Source organism: Sinocyclocheilus anshuiensis, unplaced genomic scaffold, assembly GCF_001515605.1.
Source record: "Sinocyclocheilus anshuiensis isolate Anshui unplaced genomic scaffold, SAMN03320099.WGS_v1.1 scaffold481, whole genome shotgun sequence".
Classification (NCBI taxonomy): domain Eukaryota; kingdom Metazoa; phylum Chordata; class Actinopteri; order Cypriniformes; family Cyprinidae; genus Sinocyclocheilus; species Sinocyclocheilus anshuiensis.
The window spans coordinates 1,621,960-1,636,171 of NW_015539907.1; the positions used below are offsets into that span (position 1 = coordinate 1,621,960).

General features: G+C 38.0%; 1 pseudogene; it reads left to right on the top strand.

Moving 5' to 3' along the window:
* Positions 1-9,516: 9,516 nt before the first annotated feature.
* Positions 9,517-14,212, top strand: part of LOC107686335 (cerebellin-1 pseudogene) — a 10,510-nt pseudogene continuing 5,814 nt past the window's right edge.

Sequence of the window (14,212 nt, forward strand, 5' to 3'; positions counted from 1 at the left end):
GAAAGAAAAGTGTGCTTGTTAAGCATAGGTGGGATTTTTAAACCTCTTATGCAATTAATGTCTGTTTTGTCCACTAGATGGCAACAATTAAACAAAATGACTAATATCGTCTTGGTTTCCTCACTGGCATAGATTGGCTCTGACTCAATATGCATTCATTTGTCCATCGTTTATCCATCCACCCAGTCATTTATCTTTATTTTTGCCCTTTTTTCTTTTGTTCAGTTGTCCTTTATGTCTGTTCATCTGCTTATCAGTTGCACTATCTATCATTTGAGTTTATTATGCCTTTTTCTCTGAGTGGCTCAATGCAGGTGGAGGCAGTTTTGTGTGTGTTGTGTGTGTGTGTGTGTGTGTGTGTGTCAGATATCTGTGGGCTACTCTGACAGCCGTGCTGAAGGCCTGTCATTAGTGACCTTTCTCCAGCTGTACTGAGATGCTCCTCGTTCGACTAGCAGGATCCATTCTGTTTCTGTTCTTCCACCAGAATGAACAGAAAGAGAGGGAGAGAGAGATGTGGTGGAGCATTACAAAAAGAGTGAACAAGAGATTATTGAGCAAGAAGAGTCTGAATTATGATTTAGGTGCAAGAGAAACCAACAGAGAGAAAACTGAAACCAACATTTCCAACATTATTATCATAGTAAGCTTATATCCAAACAGGTTCAAACAATGGTATGTTTGATCAAAAAATAGAGTAAAAATAGTAACATTATGAAATATAATTACTATTTAAAATTGTTTTCTATAATATATTTTAAAATATAATTTATATTTTGATGGCAAAGCTGCAGCCATTACTTCAGTCTTAAGTGTCACATCATCTCTCAGAAATCATTCTATTATGCTAATTTGCTCAAGAAACATTTCTTATTATTGCTACAGTTAAAAATGATTGTTGTTTAATATTGTTTGTGGAAACCATGTTACTTGGATTCTTTGATGAACACCATTTATTTGAAATACAATAGTTTTGTGTGAGGAGCATGCCACAATTTAAGTTTTAAGTCTTAAAGGAGTAGTTCACTTCCAGAATGAAAATTTCCTGATAATTTCCTGACTCCCATGTAGGGGTGTGCGATATATATCGTCTGCGATAATGTCGTAATTGTTGTTTTAACGATGTGCGATTTGACATTATCGAGTATTTTGCAAAAACCATTCAAAACATCCCTACAAGAGCGCATACATACATTACGTGAAGTCTAGACTAGTGCGTGTGCGCATTTAGTGTGTTGTCTTTCACTGCATGATTCAGTCTATTAAAATGCATTTAGAATGATCACAAATTCAAGACATGATGGCAGAAAATGTATATATTTATACCACTTCATATAGTTATTCAATTTCACACGAAGAGTGCCGTTTTTCTCCAAAAAATACCATGATTACAAATATGACATTGAATTCAATAAACAATAAGTTAATTAAGAGACTTACGTTTTAGACACCATATTGCTTGTTTTTGCTCTATTTCGCCAACAAAAATCATCCCGAATACAGCCACAGCGCTGTTTTGTGTCTCTGAGCAACATGACGGTGTTTCGTTCATCGTCTAATTATCGTCATCGATAAAATCCCAGAAAATATCGAGATATTATTTTTTGTCAATATCGCACACCCCTACTCCCATGTCATCCAAGATGTTCATGTCTTTCTTTCTTCAGTCGCAAAGAAATTACGTTTTTTTGAGGAAAACCTTCCAGGAATTTTCTCTATATAATGGACTTTAGTAGTGGCTTCAGATGAGCATTTGTGATTAAAAAGTATATAAAATTGTATTTTTCTTAGAAAATGACTCATCGGTTCGTTCGATAAATCCCTTATTCCTCGGCTGGGATTACGTAGAGCCCTTAGAAGCTGCATTGAAATTGCAATTTGGACCTTCAACCCGTTGGCCACCATTGCAGTCGAGAAAAATCCTGGTATATTTTCCTCAAAAACCTTAATTTCTTTTCAACCGAAGAAAGAAAGATATGAACAACTTGGATGACATAGGGGTGAGTAAATTATCAGGAAATCTTCATTCTGGAAGTGAACCTCCTTTAATCTACTTTTGTTGAACAGAAAATAGCTGTATGGATATTCTGCAAAGCTTCTCCTTCGTATGGTTTTGGAATGATTTGAAGATAAGGAAATTACAGGTGCATCTCAATAAATTAGAATGTCATGGAAAAGTTCATTTATTTCAGTAATTCAACTCAAATTGTACAATTTTACATTTTTAGTGAAATATTGTCGACAAAGAAAAAGTCATATTTACTCTCACATCGGTCTTCTCTGCATGTCCACAGCCAGCCTGTTTTTCCTTTCTGCCTTTTAAAGAACACTTTTCTGTTACCATGACATCACATCTCTTTCCTACCTCTTCATCTCTGTCTTTTCCATCCTGTTCTCTCCTTTCTCTCTTTTTCTTTTCTCCTCATCCTTGTCCTGTTGGCCCCTGCATAGCTGGCTATTGAGGTCTGGAAAAGCTGAAGTGTGCATCCCTCTGCATAACCGCATTTTTAAACCGTCTCTCTGTTTGGCTGTCACACATTCTCTTTCTCTCTTTAAATGTGTGTAAAGAGTGCACTTTAGCAAGACCTCTCTCAGTGCAATGTTAACATGGTCAAGTTGGCTCGTATCTTTGCATACATTTAGATTCATTAGGACACATGAACCAGACAGCTTTTTACCTTCAAAATCATATAAGGTAAATTTTTAACACTCTCAAAATGCAAATTGCTACCTGAGCAACACTTCTCTCTCCAGTCTCATTTTAGAATGCATATGTACATAATGTTCCTTTTGTGAAATGGAATACAAGAATGATGCTGTACACAGGTATTTATGGTTTCCAGCTTTTTTAGCCAGGGGTTTTTAGTGGTTTTCAAACTCCATTATTTTTTGTTATTTAATTTTAAATTATTATAGTATTTTTTAGGACGGTTACATTTAGATTTAAGAACTTAAAGGGTTACTCCACCCCAAAATGAAAATGTTGTCATTAATCACTTACCCCCATGTCGTTCCAAACCCGTAAAAGCTTTGTTTGTCTTCGGAACACAATTTAAGATATTTTGGATGAAAACCGGGAGGCTTGTGACTGTCCCATTGACTGCCAAGTAAATTACACTGTCAAGGCCCAGAAAAGTATGAAAGACATTGTCAAAATAGTCCATCTGCCATCAGTGGTTCAATCTGAATTTTATGAAGCGACGAGAATACTTTTTGTATGCAAAGAAAACAAAAATAACTTTATTCAACAATTCGTCTCCTCCGTGTCACCGTAGCGCCATTTTGGAGAGTATCCACTGAACGTAAACTGCGTATACTGTTCTACTTGTCTGTGTCAGCCGCACCACACGGATACGTTTTCTACGTTTATTTACGCTTTGATTTGAACAAAAAAAGCGTATCCGTGTGGTGCGGCTGACACAGAACAGCATACGTAGTTTGCGTTCAGTGGATACTCTCCAAAATGGCGCTACGGTGATGCGGAGGAGACGAACTGTTGAATAATGTTGAATAAAGTCGTTATTTTTGTTTTCTTCACGTACAAAAAGTATTCTCATCGCTTCATAACTTTATGGTTGAACCACTGATGGCAGATGGACTATTCTGATGATTTCGTTCATACTTTTCTGGACCTTGACAGTGTAATTTACTTGGCAGTCAATCGGACAGTCACAAGCCTCCCGGTTTTCATCCAAAATATAAAAATCCATGTTATATATAAAATATAAAATTGTGTTCCGAAGACGAACGAAGCTTTTACGGGTTTGGAACGACATGGGGGTAAGTGATTAATGACAAAATTATCATTTTGGGGTGGAGTAACCCTTTAAGAGATGAACTAAATTTAACATAAATTTTTCATAATTCTATGAGCTGTCATCCACTTTTGTTCAGCAAGTATCCATTAAATTGATCATAAGTGACAGTAAACATTTTTGCTCTGTTACAAAACTTGTATGACGGTTTCCACTAAAACAGCAAGCAGCACAACTGTTTTCAATATTGATTATAGCAGGAAATATTTCTTGAACACCAAATCAGCATATTAGAATTATTATTATATTAGACTGTTCATGTGACACTGACTGGAGTAATGGCAGCTAAAAATTCAGCTTTGCATCACAGGAATAAAAAAAAAAGTAAAATTGTAATAATATTTCACAATCTTACTGTTTTTACCGTTTGATCAATAAATGGAGCCTTGGTGAGCACAGCAGACTCAGAAACACTCAAAAACATAAAAAAACTTACTGACCCCAAACTTGAATAGTGTATGTTAGTGTAAGTGTATGTGTTTACAATGTTTCACTTCTGTAATTTAATGTATTTAGGAGTGAAACAGAAATTATATATGAAGAAAATGTAAGGCAGGGTTTGATTTTTATAAAGGGAATGTTTGAATCACAAAAAGTGGCCGTTACATACTAGAATGGAGAAAAATGAGCTTGGTGACAATCTTTGACAGACATTTGATTGATACTTTTAAGAATTTATTATGCTTGTCAGCCAAAGTACCCATCCAATCTAGCTCTCCCACTAGATTCCTGTCTCTCATGAATTCAGTCAAGTGTACACAGCACAGTACTTGTTCACATTTGTGGCCACCAGGAATGAATATAGAGATTGAGATGCAAGAACCTCTTGCTGACTCAAGCCCCCATTCCAGTGATTCATCAGATCTGATGAGCATGTGTTTACATGCGTGACTGGCTGCATTTGAGTTTTAGCCTCTTTTTACTTTAGAATTCTTGACATTTTCTAATATGTAATTTAATACCTGTGCATGTTCAGCGATACTTTGAACAACATCTCACAAAAGTTTATTAGTGTGCATGTGTCCGTTTTGCAGTGTTAATGTGTAAAGTATACACACAGAGATATTGGGAGAGAGAGTGTAAGATGCTCATCAGGCTGAATGACAAGCGTGTGTGTGTCTGTGACAGTGGCACTGTTATTACCGAGGGATCAGAAGTGAAGATTGTTCCGTTTCCCATCAGCAGTGGCCCAAGTATCGATCTTTTCTGTCAACACACCACTCCTATACTCTGTTTACTGAGGATACACACACCTCATGTGCTGAGTGCAGACTGTATCTGCATGCTACAGGGGCTGTCAAGTGTTTACAGTATATTTATACAAACAGTCTGGTGTGTCTCAAACGTGAGACGCACATTTCTCATACTGTACACACAAAGAGAGAGTACTCACACAAACATATTGCTTCTTCGTGTGATCACACACCACCTATGTATTGCTCACACTAACACAAGGAGTAAACTTCAGTCCTTCAGTTCTGTTAACGTTAGCATGCTTAAAGGAAACTTTTTTCCAAATTTTCATTTTTGGCTGTGCTATTCCAAAACATTTTTGTTAGAATACTCAGTTTTACATAGCTGTCAATGGAGAAAGATGTTTTTTGCTGCCAGATGGTGTTAGCTAACTGGGTCACACTAACCAGCAAAACCTCAACCTCTTAGTCCTCACACATATCGCAGTCACAGATTCACAGAGTCACTACCCTCACCCACTTAAAATAGATATGTTCACACCTAATTATCATAATCATAATCTCTTCATTATACAATCCATTTATTTTCCACCACTCATTCATCAATATACAGATTATTCAGTAAGTAATGAACACACTTGTTGCTGCGATGCTGGAATATTTTAGGTTGTTATATCTGGCCTCATGAATGATAGCGACAGCTCTGGGCAAGGGACGAGTTTTGTGCTGAAATTTGCTGCTTATTGATTATGACTTTAGAACAAACCTTTTACTTCATGGTATTAATAATTAAACCACTTCAAAGCATGACCTGTATATTCAAGTTATCTTCTGCTTTCCTAGGTATCTCATCACGTCTCATCCAACTATAAGTTCTTTCTCACCATATCTCTCTCTTCACACATCTTTTTGCACATGCTTCTGATTCATTTTCTAGTATGACAACAAGGTGACAGGTTCGTTTAGTAGTGTGAGCTATATTTCTGTGGTAGAAAATTATATAAACTAGAAATGTGAGAGTAAAATGTGCCACTCTAATGAATTCCACTATCTTACATATTTTCTATTTATGTTTTTATATGTAGTATTCTATTCTAGGCCTGTTTGCTTATGGGTTCAGACGCTGCATCAGATATCTGTATTCACCACTTCTGTGCTGTTGAATGAGTAGCTAATATAATGTCCAACACCTCAAAAACTTATATTAAAAAAAAATTAAAAATAAATAAATAACAGTGACTCAAAATTTACATAGACAGTAGGGAACTGCTGGTTATTTAAAATAATTGTAAATATATTCAATAATATAATATATAATCCCCTACACTGCACAGTTTTGATGTCTCTCTTATCTAACACACATATTTGAGGTCTACAAATCTTTACTAATGAGCTGAAGAGTTGACTCTGCCATACAGAAATGCCACCCGTTTCAAAATATCTTCTTTTGTGTTTAACAGAAGAAAGGCATTCATACAGTTTTGGAACAACATGAAAGGTGAGTAAATGATTATGACATTTTAATTTTGGGGTGAACCATCCCTTTTAAGTCTGTGTTGTGCATAAAAGGGTCACTTTTTGGGCTTTGAAACAGTTAACACTGGGCCATTCTTTCTATCTTATTTCATGTTTCACACTGCTCATTAATTTACTCAGAGTTAACAATTAATTCTGGGTATTCATACACTGACGTTTTACACATTCCTAAACCCCGAGTTAACGATCTTGCTTTCATGTTTGTGGTGTGTGTTACTAATTGGACGAACGCAGCACACGACCTGTTTACATAATGGCTCTAGCATTGTGCATACTCATTGCCACCTTATTTTTACCATAAGAGTGGGTGCGGCCATTTAAATTGAATGTGTCTGGCTTCCGGTGTCATCCACTTCCGGCTAATTTTAGCTGTACAAATCAGCTCGTTTTGCTGTTTAACACTAGAACCGCCACGGGGCAAAATTGACCAGTGGCTGTTTTTAAAACGTACATAACATATTTTAAATAAAATATTCAAGTCTCCCAGTCACTGACTTTTACTAAAATTGTGTGATTTACAATCCCCTGTTGTTAAAAACTGTTTAGATAAAACCAGATAAAAAAACGGGACATTTATACCTATAAGCGCCATGTCATTTTCGTGCTGCTTATGTTTTAACATAGTACATTGCTAGGCAACACCTTTCACTCACTGAATTAGCGGTTATCAGTTTCATAAATAAAGACAAAATGAGTAAAAGGAGGCGATTTATGAATGCTGAAGAGGTATAAGAAGCCCTAAATGCCATGAGCGATGGAAAGTGTGATGGTGGGGAGATAAGTAAAGCGTCCTGTCGACGCAGCATCTGACGGCGATCAATATATCATATTTAGACGTTTTATCCTTAGAGTGTATTTATTCTAGTCTGCCTGTTTCCCGAAGAAAAAAAATCCGATCTGATGTAAGCTAATGAATAAAACTTTGTTTTAATTACCCGAAGTTTATTGGTGTTCTTCTGGTATAATTCAAATGATAAATTATATAACTAAACAAATTAATAATTAATTAGGTGAAGCTGTGCCCTTGAATTTGTCATGGCATCATCCTATGCAATGTGGTGAATTATTCTTGCTCATTATTGTCTATAGGCTATTTTAGTAATTTAAATAACATAGGTTATCTTAATATATTGATTAATGACATTGTATCAATCACAATGCACTGGGTCAGCTGGCCAATCACAGCAGACTGTGCTTGTCAAAGGAGGGGGCTTTGTTGAAAACAAAAAAAAAACTCTCTCTTTGTTTGAGAGAGGCGGGGCATAGAGGACCTACAATAATGTACAGTAGGCTATTTGAAAAATAATGTGTTTTTTGAACATTAAAGCATGTCAACATATTCTGTTACACCAAATACACAAAATAATGATCTTTAAAATAGCATCATATGACCCCTTTAATATTGACCGTTATGAAAAGTGACTAGTGTAGCCTGCATAAAAAAGTTTTGAACATAAAACAACTGGACAAAAATCTAGTTGATGACTAGACATATCATTTCATGACTCTAGACACTTCTTTGTGAAGACAGTAGCATAATACAGTGAAAGAATATGTTCTTTAGCCATATAAATACAGTTGCCATGTGCGTGGGTAAAATCTACCCGCTGGCGCTTTTAGGTATACAGCGACCTCTGGCGGTTCTAGTGTTAATATAGTTTAAAATGTAAGTCATCAATATGAAATATTTAGGTATACAGCGACCCCTGGCGGTTCTAGTGTTAATATTGCAAACTGGTGTTTTCTTACCATATTATTTTAATGTATTGTCTTAATTATAAACACACTGGTTTGTAGCGCAAACTGTTCTACCATTTACTGTACTTTGTTATTCTTCTTGTTATATCCCTACATCGGCTAATGAATCGGAGGTTTCCTGACTTTTCGGACTATAAAACAGAGTTAAACGGTCTTTTCTTCACTTCAGTTGACGCGTTTTCAGTCACCATTTGACATTTTCCCCTCAATGCTGACACAGTTTATATGCAGTGTTTCTGTGACTGTCGAAAGCTCATGAAGAGGCATGGGACTGGGTGTCTGTTACACATCTAGTCGTAACATTTTAACACTGCATCGTTTCACACTGTATAAGTTTGTAAAAAGCTGTTCTAACCCTCAGGGCCGTGCAGAGACCTTTGGAGGGGCAAGTGCTCAAACAAGTATAAAAGCGGCACATGGAGCACGGCTTTTAATAGGGCTGTGCTCCTTGCTGATACGTGTATCGAAACGGATGCTTCTGTATTGATAGCAGCAAATGCCGTGACGCAGTTTTGAAAAAGAAACACAGAACAGAAACGACCATTTTAAGTTTAAAAGTTAAAGAATTTTTTCTTTGCACCTCTTAATTACTCTGGAATTAGAAACTGGATTCTATTATTATTATTATTGAGTTTACAGGGTATGGTGGTTTTGCTGTTGTAAACTACTGTTGTTGTTGTAGAAAACAAATATTATTATTTAAAATAGTCTTATTTAAAATAGAATTATATTCTAACCCTTTTCTGAATTTATTATTATTTTTTTTAATGATGATGATAATAAAAACAGGATTGATAAGTATAAATCGAAGGATGAGAAAATCAGTATACGCCTTTTTTATTCGTGATGTGATAATTATTTTTAAGGCACTCTACGTTTTTTAAATAAATAATGTCATAATATAAGTTCAACTTCAAAGTAATAGTTTTTAGTCCGATAACATAAAGATAAGACCCCTCGACGCCCCTTTTCCCAATCAAACAGCAAGAACAAAAGAGAACAGACACCTTTGTATCACGAGCCAGGCTTGAACTCAGGTCTCTGGTGTGGTAGTTGAGAGACCTACCACTAAGCCACAGGAGTGGTAATGTTGGACCCAAATGAAACACTTGAGGCAGTATCCCAGGAAATGTAGATTTATTAAAAAAAAGTCTTTGCAAGAGAAATACAACAAAAGGACTTCTCGGACTGAGGTATTAACTACAGCAAAAATAATGGAAAAACCACATGAGAAAACAAAACTCAACGAGGGGAGAAACTTGAGCCTCTCGTACCACCCTTTCCAGTTCCCACTGAATGGGCGCGACCATTCTAGACCTCGGAATAACCAATGCCAAAGGCTTCTCCTGTGTCTTGGGAGACTAGGCTTGGGACAGGGCATCCGGCTTGACATTCTTAGTGTCGGGTCTGTAAGACAGGAGAAACTGAAATCGATTAAAAAACAAGGACCATTGAGCCTGCCGAGGATTCAGCCGCTTGGCCTGCTGGAGATATTCCAGGTTTTTGTGGTCCGTGAGAACCTGGAAAGGGTGCTGGGCCCCCTCAAGCCAGTGTCGCCACTCCTCCAAGGCTAGTAGCAATATAAACAACAGCTGTGTATGCTCTCTTCACGTCGTCCTTGTAAAATAATAATAATTTAATAATATAAGTTTACAAGCACACCACTGTGCTGAGAACTCCACTTACCGCCAGCCGCGGACGTTATGAAGGCATCCTGGTAGTGCGCTAAATTAAAGGTGTCTGAACGTGACGTCCCGGATGAGATCGCGATGTCAGGTGAATGGTTATCATCATGTGGATACTTTTATTTACGGCTAAATTATTATTCATTAATTTTACTAATAGTTAGACTGGGCAGGCCTTCACAAAATGGCGTTTAATTACAAAAAAAAAATTTGCCTTGACAAAAGGGCACTTTGGGCATTAAGGGGAAAAGGGGCAGGTGCTCAAGCACCCACCGCACCCCCCTCTGCACGTGCCTGCTAACCCTGTTACAACTGTGAAACGTTCCAGGGGTCAAAAGCTGGGTTTAGAACAACAATAACCCAGGGTTAGTAGGTTATAAAAAGCCCTCTTGGCTTGTTAGTTTGTATTTTTAAAAAGTTTTTTTTTCAATAGCACCTTGAGGTCTCAGATATGGCTATGAGCATCTATGCAGCTGTCTGGAGTCTTTACCAGCACCGTAACAGAGGTAAATACTCCTCATATTATGTGACTTGCTCTTTGCACATAGTGTCTCTTCCTGTTTTTCTCTCCCAGTCCCGAACTCTCTCTCTCAGGAGCATCTTCCCTCTCTCCCACTTTAGTTTTCTTTCTCCCCTATCCTCCATCTGCCTCCTATCAGGCTGTCTCTCTTTATTACAGACCGCCTGTGTCTCTCACCTTGTCCCCTGAAAACCCCGCCTCACGAATTAGACCAAGAGAGAGACAGAGTGACTGAACAGCCGAACCGATAGAGGACCGAGAGAGCGGCCAAAACCAGCGAAAGTGATGACAGGTTATTTTTCACCAGCCCTCGCTAGACAGCGCAATGCTGTTTTCTCTTCTCCTCTGACACATGGAAGATTTAATCTAGCCATCTCTGGGCGGCCCTTCCGCTCCTGTAACCAAATGAAAGCCATGATTACACATGTTACAGGCGGAGGGTGGTCTGAGGCCTCTGCGCCAAAAAAAGGCCAGAGCAGCAGATTCGCCAGGCTCGGCAGGGTGATTCAGAGTGCGTGCGGACTTGCTTGCATGTAAAACATTGCCTTTATTGTTATGGAGGTTTATTGTTTGTGCGCCAGGTGGGAGACATCTTGAACCATAAAAGTGAATCGTACACCGAGGACTCGCATGCTGCTGCTTTAAATGATTATTCTAATGGCCTTCCTCCTCATCTAAATTTCTCCTCCCTTCCTCTCATCCTCTTCTGAAGGAGAACCGCTTTGACTAATATTACATGCAGCAGGGCACAGGCATAGCTTTCTATTTTTATATACTATGACATATGAGTCATAGCAAGTTTATGGTGCTGTATACTAGAAATGATACCATGTGGATTTCTCTAAGAGACTGCTTAACCTGATGTATAATTGCTGTGACACATCAAAAGATGGCACAACCCTTTCCATTCATGCAATTACAACAGTTGGTGGAGATTTTCAAAGTGATTCAGTGGTTTCTGCAGTTTTGCCCTCAAGGAGTCTTGTGACTGTCTCTTTAAGAGTCAAGTGAGTCCTATATCACTGCATGCAATATTTATTCTATTCCACTGCAAGGCCTTAATGGTTATTTTCCCAGCCAGCTGAGTGCACCATAACTCCAGCACAAAGCAGCAGGGAACATGGAAATCAGAGGGATATTTTATGTTTAGATAAGAATGTCTAATCGGAGAATGCACTCGGATAAAAGCCTCTCATACGCTCATGATGCTGTGACTACGCAGTCTTATGTTTGCGAACTCTGATTAAGGCGATGATTTTTCTGATTTTGACTGAAAACACACAGTTTGAATAATTTAACCTTATTGACACTGGCTTAGAGAGCAGAGCATTCATTATTTTAAGTGTTCAGTGTATGCCTATGTCTTTTTATTAACTTGATTAGGATTGTACCATCTGTATACCAGGGTTGTGCAAAATTCAGAACTGAATCTGTCTCTCATTCTCCCTGCCCAAGCAGTCACAGTTTGCTTCCCGAACTTTGATTTTCTAGATGAATTTCAATTCATTGTAATTGTGCTTCCTTACATTCAAAATCGAATTGCAATTCTACATCCTGTTTGCTACCAAAATTCTAAATCAAATTCAAAATCAAATACACCTTTCGCTTTCTGACACATAATAAATAGTTTAAAGCGGTGACACCGATGTACACCTTCCCTGTTGTCCTTGTGCGTCGCCACTGGAGTGGACTCCAGCCAAACTCTTTTAAAATCATATTATCGAATCGCCTACAGGACAGAAACTATATTTCTGACGAGCCACCAACAGGCCGCCAATAACAGACTAATGTGATTTGTCAAATTGCATTTACAACGCTTTACATTCTTGATTGGATTACCCCGAGCAAAAAATTGGTTGCAGTCCTCTCCTAATCAAGTTAATCATCACTTTCACCTCAAAATGTGTAAAATGAAAAGAGAACAAGGTTCATTAAATATACAGTGCGCCAACCTCAAGTTTTAATATGATTAGTATCAATCTTTCATTCCAGAAAGGGAAACAAGCTTGCAGCAATATCAGTTATGCCTCCCAATCCTGTTTGGAATCGAAAACAGTTTAGCTCGGAGGATTATTTGCAGTCAATTGAATCTGTATTTAGTTACAAAACTGCAAAGCCAAGGCACCTCTATGAGAAGCTTGCTTTTTTGTTCTCCATAAACAAACAATAACTAAAGAATTCTTGGAGTTATGGAGGCTCTCAGGGAAAACATGCCATTTGCAAGGTGATAAATATTTTAGTGTGCTAATTACTTTGGTTGTTAACTTCTCCTTTCGAGAACTGAAGTGTTTGCATGCTAATTGTTCTTTAATGACTGTGTACCGGGTAGTCTTACTCTGCTGGGAGGGATATATACTTACCTTGATTTTCTTTTTCTCATCATTTAGACAGACATGCGTTTTGTTATTATGTACTAGAGGTGTTTTCCCGCACTAGCAGCCAGGCATTGCAAGCCAGCTGGCACCAGCACACACACCGTCACGCCCAACATGTCACTGACACACCTCTCTTTCTCTCTCTCTCTCTGTATTTCTTTATTTACACCATTCTTGCTTTATGATGCGGGGAGATGGAAGCACCTTAGGCAACAGAATGATGCAACAAGACCTGCGGGATGTGGAGTGTGACAGGACATTCCTCACAGGGAAGCTGTCACAAGACAACATCTGTCCTGACGCTCCACTAACCTGGCTTTCATTGTTCATCTACAGCATCAGGCGACTGTCATATCTATCTGTCTATCTATCTATCTATCTATCTGGCTATCGATTTATCCATTCATCTGTCTGTCTTTCTGTCCGTCCGTCTATGAATGTATCTGTCCATACTATATGATCTCTAAATTACATGGGTCAGGTTATGAATGTGCTACTCTGGGCCTACAATCATTAAGTTACATATGGTTTCCAAAATGTGTTTCTGTTTGTTTGAATATTTAAAATGTCACATAAAGACATTTGATTCTTAAGAGAATGTGTTTTATTTGTATTTATAACCACCAAACTCAAAAGTCAAAAATGAGAGGGATAAATTAACACAAAAGCAGAAACAAAAAAGAATAAAAAAGGAAGATTTTGATGAAAGTCCAAGAAAGAATATATATATATATATATATATATATATATACAGTATCTCAAGAAGTGAGTACACCCCTTACATTTTTGTAAATATTTTATTATATCTTTTCATGTGACAACACTGAAGAAATGACACTTTGCTACAATGTAAAGTAGCGAGTGTACAGCTTGTATAACAGTGTAAATTTGCTGTCCCCTCAAAATAACTCAACACATTGGAAGTTCAACATGGCACCTCATGGCAAAGAACTCTCTGAGGATCTGAAAAAAAGAATTGTTGCTCTACATAAAGATGGCGTAGGCTATAAGAAGCTTGCCAAGACCCTGAAACTGAGCTGCAGCACAGTGGCCAAGACCATACAGCGGTTTAACAGGACAGGTTCCACTCAGAACAGGCCTCGCCATGGTCGATCGACCAAAGAAGTTGAGTACACGTGTTCCGCGTCATATCCCGAGGTTGTGTTTGGGAAATAGACGTATGAGTGCTTCCAGCATTGCTGCAGAGGTTGAAGGGGTGGGGGGTCAGCCTGTCAGTGCTCAGACCATACGCCGCACACTGCATCAAATTGGTCTGCATGGCTGTCGTCCCAGAAGGAAGCCTCTTCTAAAGATGATGCACAAGAAAGCC